At 43.5% G+C, this 24508-nt stretch overlaps 1 protein-coding gene across 3 annotated transcripts in view; it reads left to right on the top strand.

Moving 5' to 3' along the window:
- Window positions 1-24508, top strand: part of ebf1a (EBF transcription factor 1a) — a 424634-nt gene that overhangs the window by 53943 nt on the left and 346183 nt on the right. The gene's annotated exons all lie outside the window — the stretch shown is intronic.

Raw genomic sequence — 24508 nt, 5'->3', positions numbered from 1 at the left:
CATTGCAAATAGCTCTGTGACCAGCTCATTTTAACATAGGCAGCCTTTGTAACCTCAATGGCTGGAGCCTTTTTTTATGTTTCTTGTGGATCAAGGCTCCATTGTCAACCAACACAGGCCCTGCTAGGGCTGTTTTGTATGGTCTTGATGCCCCAACTCTTAGTCGTGCATCTTTGCTAACTCTCTGTTGATGCTTACTTGGTAAGGTAGGATAGGTTGTGATGTGTCTTGTGTTGAGGTAGCTGCCATTACTGACAGCCTGGATTTGGGTTTGAGGGATGACTAGAGTGGATGAACTATTTGTTGTTGGACTGTCACTGGTGAGTCAGCATTGATTCTCCCTTACAATCAACCGGCCTTTTCTCCCCATTCTCTAATAATTTTAAAATCAATAAACTAAAGTGATCAAAGAAAATGTGTAAAAATACAAAATGTTTCATTTTTTTGTGGTTTACTTGCCGTGTATTTGCTTGCCTCAACGTCTAAGTGATTCATCTTCAATTCCTGGAGACTACAGGGCAATCCTGGGGAGTTAACTCCAGCAGAGAGTCAGAATTTCATCTGTGCTGAGGTGAGATGATAAGAAATTAGGCCTATATAAGGCCCCTCTTCCCTCCATCACATGGAACTTTCCTATCATTATGCCTCATGTAACTTCAGGCAAGAAGGCAGAGGAAGACTCAGTCCTAGTCTGGGCTTGCACAAAATGCTATTTTTTCAAGGATTTAGAGTTGCTTAAGAATGGATTGCCTCTATTTTGTGTTGGGAATCTATAAACAGAATCTTATTGAGGTGTTGGGTGTCTCAGAAGAGACCAATGCTGTCTCTTTTTGGGAAGGCCCACCAAAGCACAGACCAATCAGGCAGTGGTGAGGCCTTCCCCTGGAGTCAAAACCCCAGTAAGAAGTCTCACAACACCAGGTTAAAGTCCAACCTGACGGAGCAAGCGCTCCGAAAGCTGGTGGCTTTTGCTACCAAGTAAACCTGTTGGGCTTTAACCTGGTGTTGTGAGACTTCTTAGTGTGTTTATCCCAGTCCAACGCCGGCATCTCCACATCAAGACTCTGGGACAGAGGTCTTACCTGCTGAGAGCTGCTGGCCAATCAGAGACCAGTCTCTCTTGTGCCCAGCAGCTTCTGGCTGTGGCTGCTGCCTGAAGGATTGACACTAGAATCTCTCCATTTCAAGTGTTGGGTCGCTTGATCAGGCACAAGGTGCCTCTGGTCCCACCCACGTCCTGGAGGTGACAATCTGGCTGCAAAGTTTTACTTGTCATGCAGGCCACATATCGACAGGCCAGACTCAGCTAGACTAATGCCAATGATGGCAGGGGAATGAGACCCTTGAACCATAAAATCAAGGTTATGGTTTTATGGTTCCTTGATATGATTTTATGGTTCCTTGATATAGAATCCCTTCAGTGCAGAAGGAGGCCATTTGGCCCATTGAGGCCATACTGGCAACAATCCCAGCCAAACCCTATCCCCATAACCACACATATTTACCCTGCTAATCCTCTTGACACGAAGAGACAATTTACTGTAGCCAATCAACCCAACCCACACAACTTTGGACTGTGGGAGGAAACCGGAGCACCCGGGGGAAACCCATGCAGACATGGGAAGAATGTGCAGACTCCAGTCAGACAGTCACCCGAGGCCGGATTGAACCCAGGTCCCTGACACTGAGGCAGCAGTGCTGACCAATGAGCCACCGTGCCACCTCAAGTGGTAATTAGTAGATGTGGGCCAGGACAATTGCCTTCCAGCCCAGAACCTAATCCTGGCGAAAGCACAAGATTGCACCTACTTTGCTGCTCCACTCCCCGAGCTTCTGCCATAAATTCTTTAACTCCCTTGAGTTTATCCATCTATTGAGTAAGTAGCTGAGCCGTAAAGGGCAAGAAGGTCCCTGCTTTGATCCCGGTTGGCGCTGAACTTGCAGATCTCAGCTCTTGGAGTGATGGTGCAGCTACAGTGACTTAAATTGGCCAGTGTTCCTGCTTCTGATCACCGCCTAACTATCACCCAACAAGGCTCCCAGCTCCGTGAGAAGAAGACAGGAATAAACTAGGGGAGTTGGGTGGAGGGGTGGAGGGGCTGGAAACAAATCAAATGTTTGTTGTATTTTAAAAATAATTCCTCTCGTCTTAAATTAGTGAACACACAGTAGATTTCCATTTTCTTCTTTCAAAATAGATGGTTTTTTTTCCTTTAGCCCCTGAGTAACAGGGATTACTCTGTTTGTTTTGTGCTCTGTTACTTCTAAAACAAAGTAAGCTTTTGCTGATGTCATTGACTGAGAAAACAAAATATCAGGCAGAAAGTTTGTGTGAAATGAAAACCTGGGCCGAGTTTTAGTATCCATGGTTCGGTGGATGTGGGATACACAAACTGGGATCAATTTGTAGACGTGGGTTTCGTGAAAAAGGCAAAACATGACACTGAAACATGTCTTCCACACTTGTAAATGTGACTTAAGTCTTGCACAGAAGCTCGCGGAGGGAGGTAATTCAATCAGCTTGAGGCAGCCTTTGCCCTGTTAGATGAAAGATGGAGTGGAGGTCAAAGGTCTTAGGGCTGCCTTCACCAGAGCACTAATCGATCTGCCATCAAGGTGGTGCCAGTCCCTGAAGTGGGATAAGAACTGAGCACCACTTTTGGCTCTAATCTGCATAATTGTCTGATGCTTTATTGTGCACCCTTTTATGAAAAACAGGGACAAAACAAAAATTACTGCCAAGTGCGGTATTGATTCTGCATTTGTCTAAGCTAATTCGGTTAGTGTTTGGAATGCGCCTCTCACTGTGGTTAAATAAATCCACTAATTATCGAGGTTTTGGGGGTAATTTTAATTCAATTACCTGTGGAATGGCTGCGAGGAGATGATCAGGTTTGGCTGACATGTGGAATCTGATTAAACAATTCGCTTATGTTAATAATTTGGTTTAGAAAGATCGACAGTTTGAGCCTTTCAGAAGAGCAAATCAATCAAAAGTTTTAGGAAAATAATCAGGAAGGCTCTAAACTCATTTAAATACTGAAAGGCTGTTTTGTTTGCATTTAGCCTGCCAATTCCTCCGAAGTTCCTCTTTGGTGATTCACCCCAAGTGGTATTGAGCTTAGAGAGGTTATCCCTGATAGCCCTGAGATAGGCTGCAGTGAAGGGGAAATGGGATGTCTGTACCAGCTTAGCCACAAAGTTGGCAATCCCAACTGAAATCCTCAGGGTGGGTGAGATAAGTTGAATGGCTGAGGTGTGTGTGTGTGTGTGTGTGTGTGTGTGTGTGTGTGTGTGTGTGTGTGTGTGTGTGTGTGTGTGTGTGTGTGTGTGGGGGGGGGGGGGGGGGACTTGAGGGGTGGGGGTACACACTAGCAGCAGAATATCACCCCCACCCCCCAACCACCAGTTAGAATGGCCAGACATTGGCATCTTGCTTTGCTGGCAGACAAGGAGCTAGGCAAGAGCCACAAAGGAAAATCACCTCTTTGGATCTGCCATTCCCTAGTAAAGACTTTGGGTCTGTTGACATGGGATTCTTGCCAGGTCTCCAGCTGGTCTGACTGCTGAGATCTATCCCAGTGTAGTGGATGTAACTCGAAGGGGAATGTCACTTCTAAACCCAGGGTGGCTGGGCATAAGATCCATTCTTGCTGTTCCCATATTGGATTCTAAAGAATAGCAGTATAGGGTAGAATCTTGGTGTAATCAGAATTCCCACCTTTCCTGATATGCCAATCTCATCTCATCGGAGCCCTGCACTCAAATGGAGGGATTTCAATCATGCCCAGACCAGGCAATTTCAGTGCCTAAGGCCAAGATTTTCCCCCTTACCTGTGAAGCGTTTTCAAGTGAGGAAGCAGCTTGCCACTGACCACCAGTGGGATCTTCCAGCCTCATCGATGTCTAGGGCGCTTTGCTTGGCTCACCCTTCTCACTGTTGGGGAACCTGTTGGGGATGGGGGGTTAGTGGGGCATTGCTTCTGGTAGGACTGGATAATCCCACTGGTGAGAAGGGCTGGAAAATCCTGTCCTGAGTGTCAGCAGCTCATCTCTGCAATGAAATGGGATGGGACGAGGAGATCACAAGCCTCGGGTCAATTCCCTGCCAAGATACTCACACTGTAGTCTCTGATAGTGAGCTATTCAGACTGAGGCTTTCCCAGGCCCAAGATACCAATAGACTCTTGGCATCTGCGTAACTTACCCCTGGTATGAACGGTGTGTGTCAGGCAGGAGGGCAGTCAATAGGAAGATTCTTACTTTATTAATGAGGCAGCAACCTTGCGCATCCGCAGTCGCAGAAAATCCTCGCTAACCTGACTTGAGGCTTTGGGGCGGAGCAGGGAGATGTTGGCAGAGGGGCAGGTGAATAAAAAACATTTCCTGTGATGTTTCCTTATTCACGATACTTACCAAATTTTTTTGAAAAGAAACACAAAATTGCCTTTCCTGTGACCAAACCCACACACCCATCCCTGGAATTGAAAGTCACCCGGACTCATTGTTTCATTTGAACTTCAAATACGGAGATTCTCTTTGTCTTTGGGAGAGGAAACTACTGGTAGCTTAGCAGAGAAGACCAAAAGGAAAGGGTTGCGTGCTTAGCAGTGATGTCCCTTGTTTGTTGATAGCAAGTGTTGCCCCTGTATCCAAGACAGAGGGCAATGAAAGCCAGCCACATGACAAGCCTACAGGAGAAACCTGGACTCTCTGAGGAAAATACAGGAAAATATGACTTGCCACGAATATGTACAGTATACAAGGAAGGAAGCTTGGACGAATGCTATGGAAAGGTGATAATGACGTGATTGGCCTTTTCCCAGTTAATCTGAATTGTACTTTTTAAAAAAATCACGTTTCTTCCTTTTAAAAAGCAGAAAACAAATGATCTCAACGGACAGAAATAAATTGGAACATTTTCATGCACTCAAAGTGCGAAATGTACATCAAATGATTGTGTTGAAGATTTCTTCACGGTATACAGAATATACCTCTGGAGAGTCTGAGGAGTAGTTTTACTCCAAGGTTTAAGCAGGTAAATATAGCTACTTGTAACCTTCAGATGTCAATGCTGGGAAATTTCATTCTCCCAGTCTTTCTCCAAAAGAGAAGGAGGCAACCAGAAACCTCTTGGGATCCTGGAGAAACACACCATTGGCAAAGTACAAATCCAGTGTCCTGTCCCTCTGGGTTAGTCCATAAGCAGAAACCAGTGATTAAATAAATGGAGCTGCCTTGGGATACAGGCAACTCCTCGTCCTCCTCCTCCCCACACACACACGCACACACACAAACATACATACATTATGGACCAGCTATATAAGAATGAGGAAAGGGATTTATGTATTATTTTGTTGAATGTGGGCAGGCTTTGCTGGCAAGACCAACAATTGTTGCCCATCCCTAATTGTCCTTAAAAAGTGGGATATCGCTTGTTTTAAATCATAATATGTTTTCGTAATGATATATAAACTGAAGCATCAAATGAATTGTAAAAGAAATGTTCTCCTTAATCTTCCCTCTCATTTAATCTGTTACTTGAAGTAATTTAGCAAGGGATGGACCAATGTCCAAAAACGCTGGGAAGTATGAAAAACCCTCAAGGCTTTTTTTTCAACTGACCTTTCTGTCTTATTTTCTCTGAATATTGAATTATTTTTATAAAAACAAATATTTGTATGATGGGATAAAGTTTTCCTGCTGGAATGTGGGGGAGACTGAAATTCCTGCCACAATGTGGCGTGTCGCTGTTTACTCGGAAGGAAATGGGATTTGAGGAACAATATTGACAAACAGATGAGAACAGGAATGAGTCGGATAAACTTTTTTCTGCTGAAAAGCATTTATTTATATCTGAATATGTAAGAATGGGGCAGAGAGGGGGTTGGTTGGGGGGGGTGGGGTGTTATTGTAAGGGAAAACTCCCTTGGCCTGAGAAGATGGCCATTTCAACAGCATCACGGGGGTGGAATTAAAAAAGTGCCTTTATATAGCTACTTTCTCATCCTCAGCATGTCTCAAAGTGCTTGTCAGTTAATTAAGTATTTTGGAGGTGTGGTTACTGATGTTTCGGTAAATATTACAGCCAATTTGTGCACAATAAGGTCACAGCAATGTGACAATGACCTGATAATCTGAGTGAGTTGGTTAAGGAATCTCAATTAGCCAGGAGATGAAGGAGAACACCCCTACTCTTCCAATTGAGCTTTGGGAGCTTAACGTACAACTAAGGCCTTGGCGGGTAAAATTAAAGAGGATCCCAAGGTGTTCTACAAATATGTGAAGAGTAAAAGGATGAGAAAAGAAGGGATAGGACCTATAAAAGGTGAAGGGGGAAAAGTCTGTGTGGAACCGGAAGACATGGCAGAGGTGCTTAATGAGTACTTTGCCTCGGTATTCACGGTGGAAAGTGATCTGGGAGGTTGTACTACAGGTTTGCGGCAGACTGAAAAGATTGAGTATGTGGATATTAAGAAAGAGGATGTGTTGGAACTTTTAAACTCTATCAAGATAGATAAGTCGCCGGGACCAGATGGGATGTACCCCAGGTTATTGTGGGAGGTGAGGGAAGTGATTGCAGAGCCCCTGGCGATGACCTTTGCATCGTCGATGGAGATGGGAGAGGTTCCAAAGGATTGGAGGATTGCGGATGTGGTTCCTATTTTCAAGAAAGGGAACAGGGATAGCCTGGGAAATTACCGACCGGTGAGTCTGACCTCAGTGGTTGGTAAGTTGATGGAGAGGATTCTGAGGGACAAGATTTATGAGCATTTAGAGAAGTTTAGAATGATCAGGAATAGTCAGCACACTTTGTCAAGGGCAGGTTGTGCCTTACAAGCCGAGTTGAGTTCTTTGAAAATGTGACTGAACACATTGACGAAGGAAGAGCGGTGGACGTGGTTTACATGGACTTCAGCAAGGCGTTTGATAAGGTCCCCCATGCAAGACTTCTTGAGAAGGTGAGAGGGCATGGGATCCAAGGGGCTTTGGCCTTGTGGATCCAGAACTGGCTTGCCTGCAGAAGGCAGAGAGTGGTTGTGGATGGGTCTTTTCCTGCATGGAGGTCTGTCACCAGTGGAGTGCCCCAGGGATCTGTTCTAGGACCCTTGCTGTTTGTCATTTTCATAAATGACCTGGATGAGGAAGTGGAGGGATGGGTTAGTAAGTTCGCCGACGATACGAAGGTTGGTGGTGTTGTGGGTAGTCTGGAGGGATGTCAGAAGTTGCAGCATGACATAGATAGGATGCAAGACTGGGCGGAGAAGTGGCAGATGGACTTCAACGCAGATAAATATGTAGTGGTCCATTTTGGCAGGACCAACAGGATGCAGGAGTACAATATCAAGGGTAGGAGTCTTAGCTGGGTTGAAGAGCAGAAGGATCTTGGGGTCCGGGTCCATAGGACTCTTAAATCGGCCTCACAGGTGGAGGATGTGGTCAAAAAGGCGTATGGTGTACTGGCCTTCATTAATTGAGGGATTGAGTTTAGGAGTCAGGAGGTAATGCTGCAACTTTATAGGACACTTGTCAGACCCGGAGTACTGTGCACAGTTCTGGTCACCTCACTACAGGAAGGATGTGGAAGCTAATGAGAGGGTGCAGAGGAGATTTACAAGGATGTTGCCTGGATTGGGAGGCATGCCTTATGAAGATAGGTTGAGGGAGCTAGGTTGAGAGGCGACCTGATAGAGGTTTATAAAATGTTGAGAGGAATAGATAGGGTGGATTCTTGGAGGCTATTTCCCAGGGCTGAAATGGTCGCTACGAGAGGACAGAGGTTTAAGGTGCTGGGAAGCAAGTACAGAGGAGGTGTTAGGGGAAAATTTTTCACTCGAGGGTAGTGAGTGAGTGGAATCGGCTGCCGTTGGTGGTGATAGAGGCGAACTCGCTGGGGTCTTTTAAAAGACTTCTGGATGAGTATATGGGATCTAATGGCATTGAAAGTTACAGATGGCTTGGTAGGTATAGATGTGATTGGCGCAACTTGTGGGCCGAAGGCCTGTTTGTGCTGCAGTGTTCTATGTTCTAAGGGGCTTACAGGACCTTGATTTAACATCTTATATGACAGACCTCTGATAATGCAGCACTCCCTCAGTATTGTGCTGAATGCAATCTAGAGTGACGTGGTTGAGGGTCTGGAATGGGACTTGAAGCTGCGACTTTCTGATTTAGAGCAGAGAGAACAACTTTTTTGAAAAATGCACATGCTTGGTTGACTTTGAAATAAATTGCCACCTTTCCCCAACTACCCCCCCCCCCCCCCCCCCCCAACACCGCCAAGTCCAAAACCAGACAGACTAGTTATAGGTAAAATCAGTATTGTGGCCAGTGCCAAGTTCCACATTCTCTGAGTGTGGGAAGTGTTCTCACCTGAAAAGTGAAAGCGGTGTTAGTGATGCTGAACCTCCAACTCAATCCCAGCAAACACAGCATTGAACAGAAAGAACACTTGGCATCGATACTGGTGTTTGGATATCATGACTGAGCCTTTGGTTACAGAGTTGTGGTGTGGTTTTACACTTTACCAGAACTTTTTGATTCAGTTGAATGACTTGCTGCTCCCTTTTTACCATCTACCTGGGGAGTCAATGACCATTGTGCCAGGGAGGCCCAAGGTGGAAAGGTGTGGGACTAGCTCCCTCTTTTTACTAAAACCAGTGGCCTTAACCAGTGGGATATTCACAGCCCCATGTCTGGAAACTCAGATAACTGTGCAGTACAGCAGGAAAAGGGATCCCTGGACATCTGCACCTCTGTGCTATAAAATTCTTACAAAGGAATGGAGATAGCAACATGACTGAGATGCTGAATACTCCAGTCAGTTTATACCTATTACTTGAAGTTTGAACATTCAAGTTGCCTTATTGCTTTTAAAAGAACTCTGTCTTTACTTAGGGAAAAAAACATTTTCTTTACTCATTTAACAACTTAGTATGACATTTGTGTTCGAGCACCTTATTTGCATGGGACATTCCCATGATGATAGTACAGACCACTGCTCCCTCCTGGGGGAAAAAAGAATTTTTGTGAAGACTTTTCCCCATTAATTCTCTCCTGAGAGTTCCCTCCCCTCCTCCTCGAATCACTGCTTTTTGGTGAATAATGGGTCGAAACTGGGTACCAAACCTTGAAGAATCTGACAGTTTTACCCTTTTCATGTCGTGCACTTTCCATTCCCTTCTAACCCCACAACTCATTCCCCTCCTCTCCAACTCAGGAACACTCAGGCCAGCACGCGGCTCCAGCTACTCCCAGGGTTGAGATCAGCTGACTGAGTAAAAAGTCTGACAACACCAGGTTTAAGTCCAACCGATTTATTTGATAGTAAACTCACTAGCTTTCAGGTTTGTCCCTTCGTCAGGTGAATGACTGACTCACACAGACACAACAATCACAGTGCCTTCACAACCCCTACAACAGACTAAGCAATGAACTGTTCTTTATTCAGGGTCCAGGCATCGCTGGCTGGACCAGAATTTCAGTAAGAAGTCTCACAAGACCAGGTTAAAGTCCAACAGGTTTATTTGGTAGCAAACGCCACTAGCTTTCAGAGCGCTTTTGCCATGGAGAAAGTGCTGCTGAGCTGCCTTTTTGAACCGTTGCAGTCTGTGTCCCCTGGAGGAGCCCAGTTTGTTTTTAATAACTCACAAATCTGACTGACACTTGTGTCTCCTAACACTGTGATCCCAGAGCCTTATGGGGTGATATCACTGATGGCATGGCATGGTTTTTAATATACATATCCATCACAAGGCTGATTTAGTTACTGCCCTGTGTATTTAATATTGGAACTGATTGTTAGGATAGCTTAAGGGAGCCCTCTGGCATTGATGGAGTACAGATCTTACTGGACAGTGGTCATTAGATCAATCAGGCGAAGGTTCCCAGCGATGTTCAGAAGATCCTGGGGAATGTTAAAGCCCATCAAAGCTTCCTCTCAGTTTTGTTTTCCATCTGAATTGGAGTTTGAATCTTCTTTATTAGGCAGTGCTTAATGTCCCTAATTAACAGAGACAAAGGCTCTGGTTACACGGGAGGGCCTCCTGAAACATGTGGGAATTGGGGAATATCCCGAGGAAAGCAGCATCTGAAGCATGCCTGCTAATCCATTAGAGAAAACCTACATTTATGTAAACACCTCACAAAGGAGATTAAGCACTTTAAATAATTGGACAGCCAAGAGGGGAAACACACTGGATCCACAGTATTCCGAGAAAGAACAGAAAACTGTATCTGCCCTCGGGAATTCTGTTAGAACTTGAGGATTGAGGCCTTCTGTGACGGCTGAATTTATGGTAGTTTTATTGTGATAACGCACTAACTGAGTTATTACCACGGCAAATCCTATCACTGAAGGCACACAAAGAAGTTGCCATCTGAATTGCTGCCACGGGAGCCAAATGCAGGCTTCTGATGGGCCTAATAGGCACCAGCAGTGCACTGCAAGCAAATGCAGGGAGAATGGAGCTGGTAGGCCATAGGTCTCTGTCTGACTCTCGTTTTCCCTGTGGCTTGTCAACAACATGAAAACACCAGCACATTTGACAGGGCTGCCTCAGACTGCAGCTCCCGTTTACACTACAGTTACACTGCAGTTGCCAGAGTGCCAGCAACAGCAGAAGGGTGCCTGCATGGGGCAAAGACTGCAGATTATCACTGGATGAATGAAGAGGGAGTCGCAATAGTATTTTTCTATGAGAGAGCAATTAGAACATGGAATGCTTTGCCACAAGTGGCTGATGAGATAATGACGAAAATGCTAATGAGCAGGGATTTGGATAGTGCATCACGTAATAGAAGAAGGGAAAGAGGTAGGACAGGGAAAGGATGAAGAGTTAGTGCCAGGAAATGCATGATGGACCAAATATTGTCATGAATGTGGATCTAAAGTTTCAAAGTTTCAACAAGACATGCAATATTTATTTTCTGAAAGCAGGGAGAGGGGGATTAGTATGTGGGTCAATGCGGATGAGTGAGCTGCCAGGTGGAAACTCGGGTGCCTGATGTACTCAATAGCTTGTATTGGCCAGCAGTGGTGCTGTGGTCCAGCAGCACAAGGAAACATAAAGACTTCTTGTGATGTTTCCCCTCGTGTGGGAGACTGGAACCGGGGACACAGTTCAAAAATTAAGGTCCCCCATTTAAAGATGGTGATGAGGGAGAATTCTTTTCTCTGAGTGTTGTGAGTCTGTGGAACTCAGGGAGTAGTGGAGGCTGGGTCACTGAATAGCTTTGAGGCTAAGTTAGATCGATTTTTGTTCTGCAAGGGAGTCAAAGGTTATGTGAGTGGTGGGCAGGCAGGAAAGTGGAGTTGAGATCACAATCAGATCAGACATGACTTTATCAGATGGTTCAGGAAGGGCGAGGGGCCGAATGGTTCTTTGTGTTCTTGATGGCATTTCAAGACAATAAGTATTGTACTAACCCTGCCTTATTACCTTGCAATCCTAGGATGGAGGTATTGCAAGTCCAGTGCTAAATATTTCACTGAACAGAGAAATCAACTTGCTATTTTTTTTCAAAACAAAGTGACTTTTTGGATGTCCACAAAGCACAAGTTCCTCTGTCCTAACCCCATTCTACCTGAATTAGCTGATCGACTGCAAAGCTCAAATTGGTCATTGCATCCTTGGGCGAGAGGGAAATAAAAAGTGAAAGGTTTTTATTCCTCTTCATTCCCCACTGCTGGGTTGTATTTGTGTGTGGCCATTGGGTAAGAACAAGATTAAGTTTGATTCTGTTCCAAGGAGAAATGAAATTAATTTGAAAATGATTTTCTTGCAGAAGTCTGGGTTGGCAGGTGTTGGGGAATAAGGGTCACTGACATATATATGTCCAGGTGCACAGATATAGACACGTGCACACAAGCGCACCCACTCAACCACAAACAGACACACACACAGCCATTAATGCTCATACCCAGATATACATAGACTTTTAAATATATACAGATGTACACACAGATGCAGACATGCACATGCATGAACACACAAACATATATTTAGATCTATATACATACACGTGCAATAAATTAAGGCCTAAATAGTGCCATTCAAAGTTCCGAAGAAGGTACTTTTAGTAGCACAGTAAATAGATTGAAATAGGATGCAAACCATATGAGTCCATGAAAACTTTTTTTCATATTCAGTGGAATTGTGGGTTTGGATTTTCACTGAGTCCGGATGACTCATGAACCCTCTAAAAATGTAGGTGGGCATCAATTCTAGGATTTCTGACCCCATTCCTGGGACTTGTGATTTTCTACAGGGTCTTTTAAAGGGGGTGGGTTTGGTTCATGGGCTGGCATACTGCAGTCCTGACCTGGCTGCTTCTGTTGTTGAGGAAGACATATTCTAATCCTCCATAATTTTTGTAGTGCGGCCCAACTTTCCAAAGTATCGTGGTTCACAGCCCCTCAGAGGTGTCATAAAACATAGTTTGCGTGAGATAACCTTTGGAATTGCAAATTCAAAAGGACCCCCTCATGCCCCCTATACTAGGCTATGCACCTCCACCAAATCACCCCAATTCTTCCTCAGCCAGGTTCTTGCTCAAGACTCCAGAAGTGAGTACATATGAACATTAGGTCAGATATGTCAGACCTGGCTGTTTAGTTGCATACCTAATGAGACACATGCAAAGCAAGTGAGATTTTAATCTACTTAAACCCATTCACTTACACAACGTTGGAATCAGGCCCAGTGGCTCACACTCCAAGAATAGCCACTTGGTGAGGAACTTATACCTTGAATTCCCACATGAGCATGAAGTACCGTGTTTATGGAACAGAGCATTTTGGGAGATGCTTTGGAATCCATTGCTACACACATGGATAAACTCCTTGATAACAGTAAATCTCTTAGTTACTCTCTAATTTACTGCTAGATGGTTTTATAAGGCAGTAACTTCCAGCTACACTGTGAAGAATAATTTATATAATATACCCTTACAAAAATGGTAAAGATTTAAAGAACATCTGAAATTGTGAAGACAAAATTACATTTTTCTTCAACTCTAATGAAAGTCCCTCTTTAAAAGTTTAATTTCATATTGCTGGCCAAATGTTTTAATGATTAATTTATTCAGGCAAATTTATGTGGAAACCAGAAAATTAATTGTAGTAAACCCGTAACATTGAAAAGGAATTTGCATTTGTTTTCTTTTTAAAAATGCAATATTTGAGTGATTTTAGTGAAATGATTACTGGTGAAAAGTAATTCAATCAAGATTTACTCAAAAGGTATGCAAATCAGTTAAGTTGTTTTGCTGTGATTATTTGGGCCAGTTTCAGTTTGGGGTATATTTACCTTGGAGTGGATGGATCTTTTGCGAAAATAATTATAGAGCTGGAAGTCATGCAATTGGCCCAACTTCTGTTGGTAATTGATTGATTATTCTCAACTGACAAGAGAAATATGTGGTCCCTAATGTCACACTCATCAGGGAGATGGTGGCATAGTGGTAACATCACTGAACTTGTAATCCTCAAGCCCAGACTAATTCTCTGGGGACATGCGTTCAAATCCCACAATGGTAGCTAATGGAATTCAAATTCAATAAATTAAAAAAACCCATGGAATTGAAAAGCTCATCTCAGGAATAATAGAATATTGATTGTCATCAAAATCTATCTGGTTCACTAATGTCATTCAGGGAAGGAAATCTGCCATCCTTATCTGGTCTGGCTTACATGTGACTCCAGACCGCAGCAATGTGGTTGACTCAGAAATGCCTTCTGAAGTGGCAAGCCACTTGGTTCAAGGGCAATTAAGAACGGGCAAGAAATGCCAGCTTTTCCAGAGACACTCACTCCCATTGAAAGAATAAAGTAATAGAAATGATTTGGGGAATGGACACTCCAAAGTGTCTAAGCTTGTGAATGCAATTAGGTGCAAAGGCCAATGAAAGCAACCACAAATCCAGTTTGATTTGCACAGGTCAGGTCAGCTGGCAGGAGGAGTTCAACACAAACCAGGGAGTTGGATAGAAGTGAGAATGGCGATTATCTCATAACAGGTGGGAATTTCTGGCCTTGGGGCGAGCACGGTCTGCAAAGGTCCATGTCCTGCCTGCTATGATTCCTGTGGCGAGTGGGACGGGAACATTCCACCAAACATGGTTAAGAGCAGGACAGTGATCCAGAGATATTTCAATAAGTCCTTGAAATTATTATTTGCAGGCAGTTATGAAAGCGATATAACATTGGATAGATGTGGATGTGTCTGAGGAGGAGATGTTGAAGTTGTTCTGTCCTTATTAATACAGGACTGTGATCTCCAGATTGCAGGGAATTATTAGGTCCTGAGAAGGCTGATGGAGCTAACTCCTTAACTTTGAAAGTTGCAGCATGAGGAAAATTGGGCTATCCTGGAACTTCACTCAAAGAGGATGGGGGAACTTGATGGATGATTTAGGCAGTTGGCTGATAGTTGGATTCATTGAGCAGGATTCTCTGACCGTTCATGCCAATGAGCACCAAATTCTCCATCCTTGCTGGCAGTGGTGGCGGGGCATGAATGGTGGGAGAATTGTGGCCAACAACTAGGGACACATTATAAAATTAAGGACGCCAGAGAAAATGGACAAATAAGGCAACTTCTTTATTAGTGGGAGGGAAATAGAAAAATGGTACAGATTCTGGGGAGGTGTGACAGAAAACCACGGCAAAGTTTGAAATGAAAAGGACTTGGTGAATTCTTATTCAGAAAATGGATAAAGGGCAATCAGTTCCATGATAAAGTAAGAAAACTGTTGGGTGGCTCAGAAGGGTCGGTGCACAGAACAATGGGTTAGCTCAAAACATCAGCACTTTAAGTTGAAATGAATCTCTTCATATTGTTCAGGGGCAGGTCCATCAGCTCTCAAATTCATGGAATGTAACTGGATTGATGAGACTTTGTGGGCGAAATTCAAATTTGGCAGAGGGGAAAAATGGGCACTAAGCTGTTTATATACCCTGCCCAATTAGAAAGGGGAATGCGCAAGAAAATGTTGAAGTTTGTGATTGGCCTGGTGATAAATGCCTTACCATGGTCTTCTATTAGGCAGGCCTCCCAGATTAAACAGTGCTGGCCTACTTTCACCCCTTCGTGCAATGAGAGCTTATTGATCCTGGAGTGCATTTCAGGCCATCTCAGATTGACCGCAAAGATTACCAGTTTAAAAGAGGGAAGTAAAAAGGAGGCCATTATTTTTATTTCAAGCATACTGTTCAATATTGGAAGGTAATGGAGGTTGTCGAGATGTCAAATGCTGGCAAGGGTTAATAAGGTTAAACAGACAGTGCTGGGGGTATCCATAGCAACAGAAGGTTGGTTTAAAACTTGGGGCTAATAAATATGGATTTCTGTGTAAAAGCGGAGAGTCAGGTGTGTACTGCCTTTCAGTCCAGTGTGTTATTGTGGTGGGCCGCTGTAACGTTGTGTGGAAATGGATGGTTGCCGTGAGGTTGCATGGTTATTACATGTAATTGATTACTCGGTCAGGCTTGTGCTTTGCCACCAGGCCTGTCTCATCTCCATATGTCTGGTGTTGAAATACAGGGACCAGCTGGTCATTCAGAAAGCTGAGACTGATACACTGATTCTTCCTTTTGGGCATCAGCGTGGAGGATGGGGATGGGCTTCAAAAATGCATTGTGTTTAAAAAAGACTAAAATTATATAAATCAGTGATGCAGTTTTTCCGCACCTTACAGTTTAACCCCATTAACTTTCTGTTTTACAGAGCACAGTAATGGGTATTCATCCCAACTTATTACTCTGTCCAATATAGCCTAGAAATTACTTTGAGGGATATTAGTGAATAAACACTGAATACATCTGTAAGCTGATCCTGCCAAGAACAATTTCTAGGCTGTACATGTTTAATAATGAAAGGAGGAAGGAAGGATGTGCTTTGATACAGATACTGAACCTATCTCTTAAAAACATTCCAACAATGAATTAGTTCAATATTATTATTTAGGTAAACATCTATGGTAATGACTGATCAGACAGCAAAGTCCCGCTGAAAGCAATGGGATGAATGACCCGTTCATCTCGTTTAGTGTGGGTTGAAAGAAGACCGCTGACCTGAGTCATAAGGAAAACTTGCTGTTCTTTGAAGAGTGTTTTGGTATCTTTAGAACAGAGTTTTCCCTGGGGCTTTGGGAGCCCCATCGCAAAGATCAAATGGGGGGTCCCGATTGGCCATGTTTTCCTTGTCAGCTCAACCTTCCTAATTGGCTGTCTTCACCTGTATCGCCAAATTGAAGTGGTCGGCCCAGTCATAGTCCCAGCAGCTCTGGAGCCTTGGCAGCTTCACCAAGAAAAGGACTGTGACTGTGACTCAGCATGCAGGAACTCTTGGAGGTGATAATTAAATTAAAAACTGGGGTGGATTGAAAGCTTTGGGGCAGAACAGAAACCCCTCCAGAGGGTGGATGGTGTGGCCTTTCATGCTTATGCCTCCCCACCGCTCCCCCTCCCCACACCCCTCACCTTCAAACCTGTCTCCTTAGGGCTGGGAAGTCCTTAGTGTTCAGCTGAAGCACAGAAAAGTTTCACATTTCATTGGAAGAGCAGAATTTCTGACAGTGCCCTACCCCCTCCTTGTATGTCTCAGGATGCACGGACAGATGGATTAGATGGGCGTATGGTCCACATTTGTAAGCAGTGTTTGCGACCTTGGACTGTAGTATTCTCCTGATCAATAAATTGATATCTCAGAGTTCATTAGTCATTGGACTGGGGATGAGATCAGGCTTGACTATGATGTCTTCCGTGACTGAATTTATTCTCAGAGTGTGTGGCGATATATGTCCAAGACCGGATGGCACATAATTTTGGCAGAGAGTAGAAGAACAAAATTTGCATAAATTGAGCAATCACAAACTGACACTCATAGCAAAATTGCCTGATGGCATTCACTGATTAGGATTACACCAGACACAAGTGGTGGTAAAGATTATCAAAACAAAAAAGGAGATAATTTTGATACAATAAAATGAGAGACTCTAGGTAAATATTTCAAAGCTGGGAAATAACATTCATACAGAAAATCTATCACAAATTAAATTTACCACTATATACATATATATGTGTACAGCAAAGGAGGAATTTGCAATTACAGAGCATCTTCACAATCTCTCTATAGACAATTAAATACTTTTGAAATGCAGTCATGGCTGCAATGTAGGAAACTTAGCAGCCAATTTGCATGGGTTTAGGAAACTGGAGCAACTGTTCATCACAAAATGCTGTGGGGTTTTTTTTACATCCACTGGAGATGGCAGACAGATTCAACATCTTATCCAAAGGACAGTAGCTCCAACAATGTTGCATCCCCTCAGCACTGCACTGGACTGCCAGTCTAGATAATGTGCTCAGGTATCTGGAGTGGGGTTCGAACTCACATGTTTAAGTTTATTTATTAGTGTCGCAGGTAGGCTTACATTAACAGTGCAATGAAGTTACTGTGAAAATCTCCTAGTTGCCACACTTCAGGTACACTGAGGGGGAATTTGGCATGGCCAATGCACCTAACCAGCATGTCTTTTGAATGTGGGAGGAAACTGGAGCACCTGGAGGAAACATATACAGATACGGGGAGAATGTGCAAACTCCACACAGATAGTGACCCAAGCTGGGAATTGAACCCTAATCCGTGGCGCTGTGAGACAGCAGTGCTAACCACGGTGACATCGTGCCTCCTGACTTAAAAGATGTGAGTGTTACGAACTGAAACATGGCTGGCACCTGAACTCAGCAGCATACAATGTCTCTTGAAATTGTAGTTGCTGTGTTAAAAATGTTATTAACAGATCCTGAGCATGTTTGTTAATGCATACTACAAATTGCATCTCGAAGATGTGTTGCCTTACTAATCAATTTAATGCTTATTGCTTATGAAAGCTTGAGACAATCTGATAAAGGAGCAAGATACAACATTGCCAATTATTGCAATAAAACCCAACAGAAATATGTGCTTGACATGTTTGAAAAAAACCCTAAGTTTTGTGGTCCCTGTAGTGGTCAATGCTGCGACATTGGCCTCTATTGAGAGTCACAATGACACTGCAACTTCTGGCCATTTGCACTTGCACCAGAAATCAGAGGTTATGGTGTGGCTCAGTGGATGGTGATTCTGCTGAACTGCTTTATAAAGTGGCATTGATGCTGGCTTAGCCAGCGACGCCCATATCTCGGGATAGAATGAATAAAAAGGGGCGGCACAGTAGTGCAGTGGTAAGCACTGCTGCTTCACAGCTCCAGGGACCTGTGTTTGATTCCCGGCTCGGGTCACTGTCTGTGTGGAGTTTGCATGTTCTTCTCGTGTCTGCACAGGTTTCCTCCGGGTGCTCCGGTTTCCTCCCACAGTCCAAAGCTGTGCGGATTAGGTTGATTGGCCAAGCTAAAATTGCCCCTTAGTGTCCTAAAATGCTTAGGTTAGAGGGATTAGCAGGTAATAATATGTAGGGATATGGGAGTAGGGCCTGAATGGGATTGTGGTCGGTGCAGACTTGATGGGCCAAAGGGCCTCTTTCTGCACTGTAGGGTTCTATGGACCCATATTGTGTCAATTTTGGCTGATTGCCTATGACTAATGTTGGGTTGAACATTGAATTGGTTGGAGCTGGTATCAGTAGGGCCTGCTTGGTAGCACTTCCACATCTATAAACCCTATTAAAAGGAATGTACCACTTCTGTGTAACTTTTACTTGACACCTTTGCTTGATGCCAGTGCCTAAGGGAGGGGATTTTAGCTCCTCCTATAGTATGTGCTGCTCAAAATGAAAAGCAATATCCAAAACAATCCTCTGAAACAAAATAGAAATTTGTAACGTTTGGCAGCGAGAGAGGAAGACTGTCAAAGGAAACCAGAGGGAGGTGCAGTAATGTTTTTGGGAGATCTGAAGATTCTGAAATGATTCTGGTCATGTTTAACTTTGAAAGATACTGCCCTTAATCTGGATAAATGTGCACTTTGAACAACCCCTAGGACCTTGATTTTCCATGGAAAATCGCAACATTTACAATCAGTGTCAAATGCCAGAGCATTATTATTGCAGCTGCCTAACTGCTCTACCCAGTGTGGAACGGACCAGAAAATCCTACGTTCAAACTCTGGTCTGTACTTGCTTGCTGCTCTCATCTTCAGTCAGATAGAGTTAGTCTCAACGTCCACAGGGTATAGTCAGAAAGGTTCGTCCGCATTTCCACTTCTGATCGTTATCCTTCTGGCAAGTGCCCATGTACAGGTATTGGCTAAACACAGAGTTGAACTTGGTTGTGATGCTGCTTGGGTTGAATAGTCTCCTGGTGGCTAATTCACAAATACAAGAAAATCACGTGGTTGAGGTGTTGGATCAGTGTTGATCAGCGCGGAACTATAGTCCCCGGCCTGAGGCGGGAGGAAACAGATTTGCATTTCTATGTGCCTCTCCGAGAAACATGCAAAATCTGTATGTGATTAATTTGATGTGCAGTTGTGCCTGCCATGCAGGAGGATGGGGCAGCCATTTTGTGGCTAGCAAGGCCCCACAAGAAACAGTAAGATGGATGACAGGTTAATCTGTTTGTCATGGTGTGGGATTGAGGCCAGTGTAGCAACGGAGAACCACTTGCTTCTCTTTGAGTGATAATCTGGAATCCTTAAAATCCTTCCAGCCAACAGAAGGAGCCTTGTTTATTGTGTCACTGAAAGATAGTATAGCTGCCAATGCAGTGCTCCTTCAGTACTGCAGGGGAGAGGCAGCCTGGATTAAAACATCTAAATTATGGACTGGAATTTGGAGATTTTCTTTATAACTCCCTCATACTATTTCGTTGTGGTTTCCTTGACGTTAGTGCAGCTTTTATGGTTTAAATGGTTTATCCTGTAACCTGTTGACAGTTTGTTTGTTTTTCTTTGGGGAAACTTCTAGGTTAACAAGTCTTCATTTAATGGCAGTTTGACTTGCCCTACTAATTGGTGCCAAAGATTCTGAAATGCCTTGGAAAGGATTTTTGATATAATCTGAACATTTTTACAACACTCTGGATTTACAATACTGATAAAGGCCAACTTGGCAGTGCACTGAAGGTGTTAAGTTTATTAATGAAAGAGAGTTTGGTGTAAATCATTTGTAAGGAAGGAGTTGCAAATGTGAGCACTGAGATTCATCTGTTTTTCTAAGACAACTGAAAGCTTAACTCTGCAATATATTTTGAAGAGAGGATCCTTGCCTCTGCTTCCCCATCTCCACCTCCCCAGCCCCCACCACCTCTGCCGCCAACACAATCCACAGCTTTGAAGCCCTGCTGTCATCAGCCTCAGGAAGGTCTTCACAGGATCAAAAACAAATTGAGCAGCGCAGAGCTTCCGGGCAGCTAACTAAAGAAAATATACAATTAGAGGATGTAGGCCAGTGAGCAGCAAGGCTGTCACAGCAGTAGACTTTGGACCTTCTCTTCCGTTTCGGAGCTGCACCCTGCATCTGGTCAGGTTCCAGCAATTATTGTCGAGATGTTCTAAAAACGGAGGCTGCAGGGTGATCCATAAAAGTAGCAGGAAAGGCCTCAAGCTGCCTTCTTCCTTACAACAATATGTATTATGTTGTAGCGCTGAAAATTTCTAAAATAGGACTTTGGCACGGGTATTTGCTGTTGTCCCTCACACCGTCTTCCAAGCAACAGAGAGCTTTCTCTGAACAACTCCCATTGCCTCAGCCTGTTTGTTGAGTACAAGCTGCTGTGGCAGTGGAGAGGAGGGGGTAGAGGGAAGGGTGGGGGGGGAGCGGTGGGTGGGTCTGTGTGCTGCAAGCAAATATTTGTGTTCAGTCGCAGCTTGTACTGCGACCCTTTGCCAAAGAGCAAAACGGATGAGCAACGACATTTCTGAATTTGTTTTTGTTGGAAGTGCCTCGGCTCCCCAATTGTTTGTAAAGAGGAACCTCCACTTAGTTGGAACGGCAAATTCCGCACCACCACCCACCAAATTTTCACATCTGTAAGGTTTAAACTCCTTGCTGCTGCAGGGCCAGTCACCCCTCTGATACCTCAACCCATGCCCTTTCTTCAAGTATACCATGTCAGTAAGCATTAAAGAAAGACGTGTATTCCTATAGTGCCATTTGCAATCACAGGACAGCCCAAAATTTGTAGTCAATAGTTTCTGTATATGTAGCTACCATTTTATTTGTGGCCATTCAACAATGGGACATTTCCAAGCTAAAGACAAGTCCAACATCAATATACTTTCCAGCTGTGAGCGCAGAGTAATAGTGAGGAATAAGAAGTCTGCTTGATGTTTCTCCTCCTTAAATTGGGGAGGTGCAAAAGCCAATAGTACCCAAGCATGACTGCTTGGTTCTAAACATAGACAATACTGTACTCAACAACACTGCACTAAAATTCAATATTCCCCCGATCTTGAACGCACTGGATGGTTGTGGAATTCTTAAATGTATTATCGGAGAAGACGAAGGAAGGACAAACTGAGGAGTCACCACAGAGTCACTATCTCAAATGTCCTCACTAGCCAACAAACAGCGCCATTGCCAGAGACCTGGGAATGGTTGACCTCACCCCATGCATCATTGTCAGACAAGATTGCATGAAATAAAGAGATAGGAGCTTGCCTAAAGTGGGAATTTCTGTTTCTAATAATCCTGCAGAGTGGATTTCAAATCCACTGACCCATGTGAGGCGCATGTGTCATGATGGTTGGATCATTCCGGATCACTGTGCTTTTCCCTCTGTTGCCCGTTGCCTCACATTTGTGAGTGAGAATCCAAAGACTTCCTGTTTTTATGTTATGGAACAGAGACTTTCATTTTATACATGTTAATGAGATTTTGAAGCAACACAAGCAATCTGAGCGAATGCTTGTTAGTGCTGTGACATTGGTCTCCCACCTGTAGCAGAGCAGTTTGCTGTTTTATTTGCTTGCTGCTGCAGTGCTGCTCCAAGTTCCCCTAAGGATCGGAAACCTCTGGGTAGAGCTTGTTGCAGTGGGCAATACCGTTTCCTTGTTTGTTTGAATTTCACAATCCATTTTAGTCACATAAACAACAGTTTTCCTTCTCTATTGCTCAGCATGAGTGGAAGTCATTGAGAACTTGTTCAAGGTGGGGTGGGGGGTGTGCTTTCCTCGCCATTTGAACAAAAATTTCAGCTCGGGCTAAATGTCAGCTTGGAGTAGAAATTGAAAAGATTAAAAATAATTGGGTGAAAACCTTTAAATCAAAGTTTCCTCAGGATTTTGTTCCAAAAGGAACATACTCATGTTGCAGACTTGTCTTCTTTCCTCCTCAGTCTCATTGAGCACTTGGTTGATTATAAATCAACCTAGCTCCTGTTTCACAAAGATCAACATTGATAAGGCCGAATGAGGGAGACCTTTCAACCCATCCATTTCATTCTAGAAACCTATGGAACTCCCCCTCCCCCACCATAGCATCCTTAAATGACCTTAAATGAGTCCCATATTTTTGCCTGCCTTACTCTACTAAGAAGATGATTTCAAGTGTTCAATACTCCTAATGTGTAGAAGTGCTTTTTAATGTTCTGCTTCTTTCCCAATGTACCTACATCATGTTGTCCTGCAGTTGAGGTGTAACTTGGAAAACTGCACATCTTGTCTTTTCTATTCTAATATGTGGCCCAGATTTTTGCAGAGTTGAATACTCCCACCACCTTTAAGAATGACAGAAGCCCTACCCCATTTCTAACAGTTCCACTGGGAGGAGAAAAATTTGTGGCTAACATAGGCGACACCGAACTCAGTGCTGCATTCACACAGACCCCATTTCAGTTATAAGGGCCTTAACCTGCAGTGTGGGAGTTACGGACTTTTAGAATAGTCATAAAAAGTTCTTAAAAAGCAGATATGGTCCATAGAACTGTCAAGTTATTTAAATCATCGGTCCTTTAAACATTAAACAGCCTACCTATATCATTGAGGTTTAAAAATATTCAAGCTGTCCTGCTACTTAAATCCCCAAGCCCTCAAAATTAACAAAAAGCAAAACGTTGAAAAATCCATTACAATAGCTATTAACTTTACCCCAGTGTTATCGTTTACTAGTATTAATGCTTCGCTTGTTTCCACAACCTATCATTATTTCAGTAGGAGGTTTTGAGTTTACAAATTGATTAACAGTTTGAAGAGGTTATTAAAGGATTAGTTGTATTTGATCTGCTATTATGGATATAACTGTTTGTTTTATAAGGGATAAAGTACTTGAGGAGAGTTAAATGTTCTGAACTGGCTTTCATGAATGGAGCTTTTATTATGATGAAACCATAATAGATATCTAGATCTTTGTTTAATTTCATCTCAGTATGGTACCTGATGTCTGACCATGGTGAAGACTTGATGGTGTGGCAATGAAAATGTAGAGCAAAGATGTTGGATGGGATGGACATGGATTTCCATGAGATGGCATTAAGTTCACATGGGCTACAAGTCTCCATGGGGTATGTGGGTCAGTATGGATTGACATTAACTTGGCATGGCGCAATATAGAGCCATGAGATGTTGTTGGGTGAGGGGCCATAAGCTGGCATGGGGGCTATGAGGCGTCAGGCATGGTTCGGCATGGATGGGGCATGGGGAGTGGATGGTGGGATGAAGAGATATGAGGGGTGTGGGCTAGAAGACCTAATATTTAATATAAATAAGATGAAATCTCGAGAGAATCAAGGCAGGCCTTTTAAACAGCTTGTTTTGGCAATCAACAGTCTCTGGAGGCAATTGGTCTGACACCACCCCACACCCACCTACTCTGGAGAAAAACATTTTGCTTTCAGAATGTTTTGGGATTGTGAAAGGATTTAATTGTTACTTACCTTTAGGTACTTCTTATATTCTACTTACTCAAATGTATCAACAAATAGAGAGTCAGGATCAAACAGTGAGCACAGAGGGAGTAGAGTAAGTGAAGTTCTGGTCATCTTGTGTACAGAGTACTAGTTCTGGTCTCGGAAATACAAGGGACATTTAAATGTGAGAAAGAATGCAGAGAAGAGGCATGAAACTGATTATTGGCATCAGGGGTCTCAGCTAAAGCAAAAGACTGGAGAGATTTGGACCTTTTTAACTGCAAAAGAGACCATCAAGAGGTAATTTTCTAAAGGTATGCATGACAATTAAGGCAGTTGAAAAGGTAATAACTTTAAATTAAGTTACTGAAGCAGGACAAAGGTCTCCACAGATTTAAACCAGTGGAAATCCAAATTTAGGACCACTGTCATGTTGTTTTCCTTTGCACAAAGATGGACAAAGATTTCCATTAGGTAGAGTGGTGGAGCTAAAACCCAGGAATAATTGAAGAAACAATTAGATGTCGCGATACAGAGAGTGCAGAATGGTTGTGGATGGATGCATTAAAATGGACTGACTGGCTGGATCCTCCAGTATATTGTCCTGGGATTTTATGAAGGCTTTACGTTATAGAATAAGTCTTCACTCAGACATTGACCACATTGAATCACTATCCATTGGCCAAAGATGACAACTCAGAAAATTCAGTCAGGCTGTTG

This window comes from Carcharhinus amblyrhynchos, chromosome 13, assembly GCF_965287045.1.
Source record: "Carcharhinus amblyrhynchos chromosome 13, sCarAmb.v2.hapA, whole genome shotgun sequence".
NCBI classification, from domain to species: domain Eukaryota; kingdom Metazoa; phylum Chordata; class Chondrichthyes; order Carcharhiniformes; family Carcharhinidae; genus Carcharhinus; species Carcharhinus amblyrhynchos.
This window is presented reverse-complemented; position numbering and strand designations above follow the sequence as displayed.